Source organism: Lathyrus oleraceus, chromosome 4, assembly GCF_024323335.1.
Source record: "Lathyrus oleraceus cultivar Zhongwan6 chromosome 4, CAAS_Psat_ZW6_1.0, whole genome shotgun sequence".
NCBI classification, from domain to species: Eukaryota; Viridiplantae; Streptophyta; class Magnoliopsida; order Fabales; family Fabaceae; genus Lathyrus; species Lathyrus oleraceus.
Genome location: NC_066582.1, coordinates 24,181,353 through 24,190,716, shown reverse-complemented (window position 1 = coordinate 24,190,716; position 9,364 = coordinate 24,181,353).

The following is a 9,364-nucleotide window of genomic DNA, read 5'->3' as shown; positions in this document are numbered from 1 at the left end:
AAAATGAATAAAAATCGGGCGCAAAAGTGTCCAAAAAAATAAATTGAATGCACCAAAATGACTAACACGAAATATACTTTCGAAAAACAGATAGATTTTAATCAAATTTCAAAGTAAAAATGCCCGATTGAAAGGGCTCAGACGAATCAAAATGTGACCGCAAAGGGAATCAAAAAATAAAATGAGCACTTCATGTTAAACTATGTGAACCGTAGATTAATAAAACTGACATCTGCAAGCTCGATCTCGAAATTTTTCGCCTACTAATTTTACGCACATTTGAAAATTGATTCAGCTAGATATGTCTGTAGAACCGAAAATTTATTTTGGTCCATATTTTAAGTATTATGCATAATGAAATGCATGTTATGATGTGTAGATGATGCAAATGTCTTGTGATTGCATTGATTTATTGACTTAAGGGGAAATTGGGGTATGACATTTTCCTTTTGTACATGTATTGGATCCTTTTGGTGAGAAACATTTGTTCCTCGTCATGCGGTCCTTCAACATCTTTATCATTTAGGGTCTCAGCATCTGACTCCAAATTCTCAACTTAAAGTGCTTTGAATTTGAAATTTTTACCCTATGAATTTAGGGGGATTAATTTGACATTCTTGAATTCTTTTAGTGCCAATTTGTTGAAATTATTGGCCTTTTAAAAATAAGTGACCGCAAGTTTATGTCTGATAGGAAAAATTCTAAAAATCTTATTTACATGATATGCAATAGTGTAACTCTTGTTCAGGACCTACAGTCTAAAAACTAGAGATTGAAACCTTGCAAGAATGGTTTAAATATCGTCATTGTTTGTCATATTGAATAATTCATATTGTTAAACCAAAATATTAACTCTGACTTCTTTTGTTTGTTGATATCTTCCTTGGGTATTTCTATGAGAATCATAGATGCGCCTGGCATCAAACAGATCATACATTTTGAGGAAATCCTTGAAATATATAGTCTACATTGTGATAGTTTTAACTATATGATGAAATTTATATTTCTTCTTATCTTCAGGTGATAATCATTTTCTATCTATAGCAACTCCTTGATTATTGATAGTTATAATATTACCATCTTCAACATTGTCCCAAAGATCTTCACTTTGAGACATGAAGAAACTATCTAACTTATTCTTTCACCAATAAGTTTTTTCATTATCTTCATTGAAAATAATTGGCTTAGAAAGAAAGACATGTTAATTGCAGTTTTCAAAAGAATCAGAAGTAGATTCACGTTTCATAGTAGTCATGTTTTTCTCAAATGATCTTTTACATTTTCAAGGTTAAGTGTTAAAAAAACATACTAATCGTGTGAATCGACTGGAAAATTGGTAATTTCCAGGTCCGAAGTGTGAAAAATCTCACTTTGAGAGAAGTCATTTCGTTGGGCTTTACTACGGCCTATAATGGCTATATGAATGACCATAGCAGCTCTCTGGTTTTTTATGGGAAAAGGGCTTTCCTGCTATGGCCGTAGTGGCTACTTCGGGTACCCGTAGCAACGCTATGATTTTCAACACCCTGTGTGATTCTGAGGTTATAACTTGAGTTCCGTAACTTGAAATGGGATGCGGTCAAAGGTTTTGGGAAGCTAAGACATAGATCTTTATTAAGGAAATAAAATCGTGATGACAATGTGAAAATTCTTGGAGTGGTGTAGTTTCAAGTGAAATATATTCTTCATGAGAGAGTATGATAATTTTTAAAACTATGATTGCTGGTGAAGACAATGTGAAAATTCTTGGAGTGGTGTAGTTTCAAGTAACTATATTTTTTATGATGGAGTATGATTGTCGGCGAAGATAATGAAAGTTGATGTATTATTTTCAATCAAGGTGGAGATTGTTGAGATTGATTGAAAATATACATGTTGATACTCTTTATAATGGAATATGATTGTCGGTGAAGACAATGAAAGTTAGTATATTATTTTCAATCAAGGTGGAGATTATCGGAGTTGGTTGAAAATATACATGTTGAAGAAGTCTCACATCTCTTAGTTTTGTGAATGAAGAGAGATTCCAAGGCTATATATATATATATATATATATATATATATATATATATATATATATATATATATATATATATATATATATATAATACAATTTCTTTGAAGTCCCATATCGGTTAGTTTTGTGAAGGAAGAGGGAGTCCAAAGTTATATATAGGATTCAAGTTCTCCATTCCAAGATGCACCAGTCAAAAGCACTTTAAGATTGTATTTTACTTTCTTTGTCATCTTATACTCTTATATTAGAGTATTATGAGATATAGTAAAATATTTGTTTTGGAGGGTGTGGGTGTACTGGGCGCCTGAGTTAGTTGAGGGTATATTATGTGTTGTAACAATTTTCACATAGTGTTATTCTCTGGTTGTCTATTGACAACGACCATAATTTTTTCTCCGGTTTTGGAATTTCCATGTTATGTTCTTGTGTTGTGATTGTGTTCCTCTTTTTTATTTATGCTTTATTTTTTCCAACAGAAAGAGTCAGTGTTTTAGCCTAATTGGCGATGTTATTAGGTTCACAATAACTGGTGTTAGCTTTAACCGACGATGTCAAATTTTTGAGTTGGAGGTTCTGATGGAATATTGCATTGTTTGAAGCATCATGCATCATATATTTTGGAGTTAGGTTAGGACTTTGGTCCGGTGTAAGGACTTTGGTCTGGTGTCTTATGACTTCTGTCTAGTGTCTTATGACTTCTGTCTAGTGTTTTAGGACTTCGGCTCTATGTTTAAGATTCCAGTAAAAATAACTCGGAATCCGGTGATGGTAGCACATGCATGAGAGTAGAGGAGATGAGCAATGCATATTATTCTTGTATATGCATATTGTGTGATTGTGATTGATGGTATATACATATATAGGGGTGGCAAAACGGGCTCGGCCCGCTGGGCATGCCCGTTTTTCCCGCATTTTTGTGCGGGGCGGGCCAAGGATTTAGGCCCTCACCCTCAAATGTGTCCGCCCCGCCCCGCCCCATTTTTTTGCGGGCTTTTGCGGACACGTGTATTTACATAATTTTTTGCATTTTTAGGCTTAAAGAGTGCAGTGCCAACAGGCTTTCCCCGCCCTGCCATCACTTTTTTGCGGGGCGGGTCTAAGTTTTAGCCTCGCTTCCTCAACTATGACCGCCCCGTCCTGCCCCGTTTTTTTGCGGGCTTTTGCGGGGCGGGAATGCCCGTTTGCCACCCCTATATATATATATATATATATATATATATATATATATATATATATATATATATATATATATATATATATATATATATATATATATATATATATATATATATATATATATATATATATATATATATATATATATATATATATGAAATTCTGGTATCAGATATAAGATGTCGAAGGTAATGTTACGACACTGATATCTGCTAACACACAATGGATAAGATAAACAGAATGGTAAAGCAAATAACACAAGCAATTGTTAACCCAGTTCGGTGCAACTCACCTACGTCTGGGGGCTACCAAGCCAGGAAGGAAATTCACTAAAATAGAATTAGTTCAAAGACTATCCGTACACTTCAACAAGTTACAGTCTTTCTCACCTAATCTCTACCCGTGCAACTTCTACCTAAGCACTCTTAGATATGAGAACCCACTCACTTCCCTTACAATCACACACCAGTGATTTTAAACAACAATCCCTTGTGAAAAGAAAATACTTTTCAATTACACACTCTTGATTTTACTTCACAGTTTCAATCAAGAAGACACACTCTTGATCTTGCTTTAAAGCTTTGATCAAGAAGACACACACTTGATCTTGCTTCACAACTTTGATCAAGTAGACACACACTCTTGCTTAACAGCTTTAGAGTGACAAATTACAACCACAAATCAGTCCAATTCAATCATTAATGGATGACTTGAATGACCTACAAGTCTTACGACTAAACAGACACAAACCCTAGCTCTCTCTCTATATTTCGCTCAGTCTTGGTTGTGTATTCAAACAGGTTTTCTAAGTCCCTTTTTATAGAAGCATCCAGCTGGGCTTAGACATCTTGAAAACCCTAAATCTATTTTCCAATCAAATCTTTTTATAACAGCTGGTTAGATCTCTTTGGAAAATATGTAAATCAGGTTGTAATCCATGATTGAATGTGCTAGCTAGCCATATCTTCAATCATCCAAAGATTGCCATTAATTGTGCAATCATAAAACACCAGACATTCATACTGAATGTTCTGTGTACAGGATGTCATGACATCGGGTCTGACATCCTGGAAAAATCCTGCATAATCCAGTAATTCCTTTTATAGCTTTTAGCAGGTACAGCCATATCAGATGCCATGACATTGTGTATGTCATCTGAAACAATCTTGCATGAACATGTCTTCCATTTAAGCTCCAGCAGGTACAGCCAATATCAGAAGCCTTGTCATTGTATGTGGCATTCTGAAACAATCCTGCTTGCACATGTTCTTGAATTCCAGCAGGTACACAGGATATCTCATGTTAAGACATCACACATGACATCTTGTGAACACTCTTTGTTTTGCCAAAATTGCTGCCAACACTTAGAATCAACAAACTCCCCCTTTGGCAAATTTTGGCTAAAACATATATCTGTCTTTTTGTTCACAAGGCAAACTATCAGTAGTTTAAACAACATAACAGAAGATTAATCAGCAGCAGAAGCAAAACAATTACTAGTTATGGCTACTAGTAATACACACATGCACAAGGGTACTTCTCCTCCCCCTAAATCTATGCAACAAACAACAGAATTACTAGTTATGGATGCAACTAGTAAGACACACAAATGCACAAAGCACAAGGGTACTTCTTCTCCCCCTCAATCTGTGCATTCATCAAATAACAGCTACTGTAACTCCAGCACCTGTACCAGCCAGAATGTCATACTGACATCTGCTTCAACATCAACACCTGTGCACCATATCAGACATCCTGTTTGACATCTGTAAACAACATCTACTTCAACATCAACACCTGTGCACCATATCAGACATCCTGTTTGACATCTGTAAACAGACAAACATAATGTTGTAGCACCTGTGCACTTCTTTCAATAATGGTTGTCCTCCAGTCCAGCCACACACATCTCTCCACGACTGCTTCCATATCAACACTTCTCCCCCTTTTTAGTCAAAATTGACCAAAGGTGACCAATTAGACAAAATAAATGTCAATTAGTCTGTCAGAGAATGTCAGGACAAATGTTATAACATTAAACATGTTAAAACATAATATTCATGCAGCACACACCAACATTATACTCAGCTGAAAGCTGAGACAATGAACAAATCCAAGGAGCTCTTTAAGAGCCTTAAATATTACAAAACAGGCATCAATGAGGACTGCCACACATTACACAATTTAAAAGAAAAATAATAACTCCATATTGCAGCAGTAGAACATCTCTCAGAACATCAGACACACCAGCTTCACAGTCTTCATTCTTTAACAAACAAGAGGAGGAACTATCACTCAGAGGAAGAAGTATCATCTTCGCCTTCTTCTTCATCTTCAGAGCCATCAGAGCTTTCAGAGATGTCACAGGATTGTGCTTTTTCATCTGAGTCCTTACCAGCTTTTTCTATCTTCTCCTCTTCCAGGCTACGAATGAGAACTTCTAAAGCTTCTTTTCTGACCTTGGCCACCCTTATACCATTGTCCAATTCTTTGCAGGTCTCTTTTAGTTGGTCAATCAGGCTTCCTTTAGATGTAGACTCCCTTCTGGCAGATGTCATGACATCATTGACATGACTTCCCTCAAACAGCTTGTAATGAATGGACAGAGGGGATTTTCTCCTGCTTGGAATGTCACTTGTACTCAGAATCCCTGGTTGTTGGCTTAGGATAATGCCACAAATAAGGGAGGGGAAGGCAATGGGTAATTTCACAGCATTTGTAGAAGCATGTCTAATGGTTTGATCAAATATGAACTTGCCAAAATCATAGTTAACCCTTGTTCCAATTGCATGAATGATTCTTCCAAGATTGATGGAGATAGTAGAGGCATGATTAGTAGGAATCCAATTAGCTGAGCCAATCTTGTGCAAGATGGCATATTTAACACTGAGCTTTCCAGCTGATAAGTGATTTCTACTAGGCCATTCCTTAACTTGTCCAGTTGTGATAACCCTACAGACCTTATTGTTTGTGGTTTCTAGGTCTACTCCTCCATCCATTCCTCTTCCTAGGAACTTATTGATGACACTTGGTGAGAATTTCACACATTTGCCCTTTACAAATACCTTGCAAAACTCCCTGCTGTTCTTATCATGAATATCCTCAGGGATATTAACAATAAACTCTTTAACCAACCCCTTATAGCATTGGGGTAGAGTTACCACAGTCTTCATGAGTCCAGCATTTTTGATCAGCTCAATTACCTCCTTTACCTCTACAGCTTCTTGTCCAATTTCTCTTTCAAAAGGGGCAGACATTATTTTTTCCTCATCATTAATGTGGCTCTTTCTTCTCAATTACCTCCTTTAAACGCAGCAATCTCCCTCTCCATTCATCTCCCTCTCCATTCCCTGAGGAGGCAGACACTATTCTCATCATTAATGTGGCTCTTTCTTTTAAAGGGACAGACACTATTTTTATTTTCTTTATTTTTTCCTTTTAACTGCCATAATTTCTCAAGAGTCCAAATCCCTAATTTTCCTCCCTCATTTTCAATTTTACCCAAATTCCTTGCAAGCTTGTCTGCTAGTTCCAGTCCAAGCTTTAGACTTCTGAATTTGTCTTCCACAAATTTTCTAATGGAGTGATAATAGCAATACCAGTACTTTGTCCATCTGTGCTGAATCTGATTTTTGGACCAGGTTTTAGCATTCAGGAAGTCATAATACAATGTTATGACATCGTGTGTGACATTGGATGCACTCAGTAATAGTTTCATCCAACCCAGTTGAGCCCATATGCTATCATCTTCTATACCTTTAGCAGGTGTCATCCAAATCTTCTCCATAATGTCCTTGGCCTTTTTGCATAGAGTCTCTTGTGGCTTAGTTCCATTCTCCCTGTGACTGGTCATATGTCCACTTGTTTGGTCTAAACTCTCAGTTTTTTGAGCCATCATAACCTTTTCTCCTCTGAGCTTCTGGTGTGACATCTTTGTATGACATTTCCCCCAACCTTGTTTTTTATCACTCTTGAGAGCATCTGTACTCAACCAATACTTTAAGGAATAATCCAATTGAGAGCGCCATATGTAGCAATTGTCTTTGGTCCTGATTCCTCTCATAATTACTTTATTATTTATGTCAAGGATTAGACATTCAGTTTTGGTGAAGTTGACATTTAGACCTTGATCACATAGTTGGCTGATGCTTATGAGGTTTGCAGTTAAGCCTTTGACTAGTAGAACCTTGTCAAGTCTAGGTATTCCAAGGCAATCAAGCTTACCTGTTCCCTTGATTTCACCTTTTGCTCCATCTCCAAAGGTTACATGACTTATAGTATGGTGATGCATATCAGTTAGCAGGTCTTGGTTTCCAATCATGTGTCTGGAGCACCCACTATCGAAGTACCATTCTTCTTTGGCTGAGATTCTGAGGGGAATGTGAGCTATCAGACTTGTGACATTAGTCTTAGGGACCCATTGCTTTTTGATGATAGGCATGTGCTGTTTGGGTCTGAATTGATGGTGATCCTGATGATGAGTAGACCTAGGATAGCCATACAGTTTATACTAGAAAGGCTTTAGATGACCAAATTTCCCACAATAATGGCATCTCCATCTTTGGTGTTTCCCTTTCAACTGTTTTCTCCTCTGATGCTGTGACATATGATGTGACATCACAGGTTTTTGAATGCACTTAAGTTTGGCTTGAGGTTTGACACCAGTGTCACTGCTCTCAGGTTTTGAGTTATTATACCCAATGCCATGTTTGTCTCCTGTTATTTCTCCAGTTTAAAGAATCTTGTCTAAGGAATCAGACCCATTGCTTAACATCCTTACATACTTGGTCATCTCTTCTAATTTAGAATTTTGAAACATGACTTCAGTCTTCAATTTTGAGATGGTTTTTGCATGGTCTGCTGTAAGACCCCAATTTTGACCCTAAGATCCCTCAGGGCATCATAACATTGCATTTGCATTGCCTCAAGGATCTTTAGCATCTTGGTTCCCTTTGCCTTTGGGTGGGACTCCTTGTGATTGGTTTGAGATCACCAAGCATGCTTGAATTATACATCATTGTTTCTCTTACTTTTGTTTACTAACCAAAAGCACAAAAATGTGTCACTAACATCTTTTGTTTGAAGCTTGAGTATCATCCAAGACACTTTGTGGGTTCTATTTAGATGATCAGTCAACACAAGGGAATGGCTTGAGATACTTCCAACATGTTCAAATGGGGTCTATTCGTCAGTCAAAACGTTAATCTTGAAGGAGCAAAAGTTTGTTCATGAGTTGTCATGCTCGCTAGGCGAGAAGAATGTCGCCTAGCGAGTCCCAAGAAAAGCCACCAGAATCACCTACGCTCAGAGGAATTTCTTGAACTGTCATGCTCGCTAGGCGAAGCCTAGGTGTTTAAAAAAAACAAAAGAACGAAAGACAAAAGAAAAAAAAAGAACGAAAAAAATAAATAAATAAATAAAATAAATAAATAATTAAAATATAATAGAAAAAATTTGGACTTGGGCCTCTCTCATTTGAGCCCACAGGTCCACAAAAATCAGGTTATAAATTCAGAGTTTCAGTGAAACAAATGGATTCTATTCCTATTACCCTGGCAGGGAGAAAGATAGTGAGAGAAGAGCTAACAGAGTTCAGAGCAACCTCTAGAGACTGAAGGGAACTCATCTGCAAAGAGCCAAATCCATCTAATATAAACCCTTAGATTGCTTTGCAAACCCAACCGGGAAATTCAATTTCATTCGATATCTCCAGTCAGGTTTGCCTTATTCCCATTACTTTATGCTTTTAATTTGAATGTTCTGAATGTATGAGGTATTATGGGTGAATTTGATACCCTTTTGATGCATGTGTTTGACAAGAGGTTTAGGCCTCCTACCCTTGGTTGCTTTTTGTGAGCTTTTTGTGAATTTTAATGGCATGATTCATGTGGTTACATTTTGATTTGGGGGCAACTCTTGATTACCCTATCTTGTTTCTCTAACCTGTTTGTTGAGTTTTGTTTTGTGAGGGCTCACATACTCTTGCAGGGACAACTTGCTTGGTGTTCCACTTTATTTGTGGGGTACCACCTGGAGGTCTATTCCGATTACCTATACTGACTCGCTTTCTTTGATGGTGTTTAGCTTGGAAGAGTCTTTGGGTTTCTTATTTATCTAATTGCTGTTACTTCGGATCTTTATCCGTACGGTAGATCTCTCGATCCCTTTACT